The sequence below is a fragment of the Zea mays genome, chromosome 2, assembly GCF_902167145.1.
Source record: "Zea mays cultivar B73 chromosome 2, Zm-B73-REFERENCE-NAM-5.0, whole genome shotgun sequence".
Classification (NCBI taxonomy): domain Eukaryota; kingdom Viridiplantae; phylum Streptophyta; class Magnoliopsida; order Poales; family Poaceae; genus Zea; species Zea mays.
In genome coordinates this window covers 213,355,679-213,356,987 of record NC_050097.1, presented here as the reverse complement: position 1 = coordinate 213,356,987, position 1,309 = coordinate 213,355,679, and the positions used below count along the sequence as shown (strand labels likewise).

Sequence of the window (1,309 nt, the reverse complement as noted above, 5' to 3'; positions counted from 1 at the left end):
ATATCTAATATGGATATTTAACGTATGGATGACAAGATGTAGAGGACATTAATTGCTAGAGATGAATAAGATATAGAGAAATGAATCTTTGAGAAGACTCTAAATAAGGGATATGAAGGAAGGATATAGAAAATCTTGTTGGAGATGGTCATTCAGATGCATTGATTGACGGGTTGAAACAATTCGGAAGGACCTAGTTTACTCGGTTGAATAACTTTCTCCAACACAGAAGTTACTCAAACAATGATGATTGTCCATATGTATTCATTAAGAAATTCAATAATGGATTTTGAATCATCTTAGTTTATGTTGAAGATTTGAAGCATCGAAACCACAAGCGACATTGAGCTGGCAATGAATTACTTCAAAACTTGGGTAAAACCAAGTTTTGTTTCGACCTATAGCTCAAACACCTCCTCGAATGAGTGTTTGTACATGATTATACCTATACCTATATAAATAGAGTACTTGAAAAGTTCAATATGAGCGAGTACCGTCCTCTAAAAACCATGATCATTCAATCATTGGACATGGATAAGGATAGGTTTCGACCCAAGGAAGAGGACGAGGAAACTTTAGGAGGCCGTGCACGGGATGCCGTACCTCAAGGTGGTGATCCTGGAGGGCCTGCGCAAGCACCCGCCGGGCCACTTCGTGCTGCCGCACAAGGCCGCCGACGACATGGAACTCGGCGGCTACCTGATTCCCAAGGGCGCGACGGTTAACTTCATGGTGGCCGAGATGGGCTGGGACGAGCAGGAGTGGGAGAGGCCGATGGAATTCACCCCGGAACGGTTCCTGGAGGACGGCGACAGCGCGGGCGTGGACATGACGGGCACCAGAGGGATCAGGATGATGCCGTTCGGCGTGGGGGCGGAGGATCTGCGCCGGGCTGTCCATCGCCATGCTGCACCTCCAGTACTTCGTGGCCAATCAGGCCCGGCCCTGAGGGTAGGCAGGGTATGCCGCCGCTCAGGGCCCCCAAAGTTAGTAGGGCCTCCAGTCCGACCTAAATAGATATATACTCTTATATATATGTATGGTATATATTTATTCTATTCCTAAAATCTCTAGCCGCTACTCGCTGCTAACCATTGTTAAAGATATTGCAAATGATTTTAGTGTAAATACATCATTTCCAATAAAGCGTAAAGCGGTGAGAAAGAAACAATTTGATGAAAGTAGGTGCCATGAAGAAATTCTAGAAAATGAGAGAGCTTTTCAAGTCAACTATTTTTTAGTATTAGTTGACATGGCGAGCACTTCTTTGAGGACCAGATTTGAAGAACTCTCCATGTTTAGGTATATT

At 44.6% G+C, this 1,309-nt stretch overlaps 1 pseudogene; it reads left to right on the top strand.

Moving 5' to 3' along the window:
• Positions 1-354: 354 nt before the first annotated feature.
• Positions 355-1,072, top strand: LOC103649266 (cytochrome P450 89A2-like; annotated as a pseudogene).
• Positions 1,073-1,309: the final 237 nt, after the last annotated feature.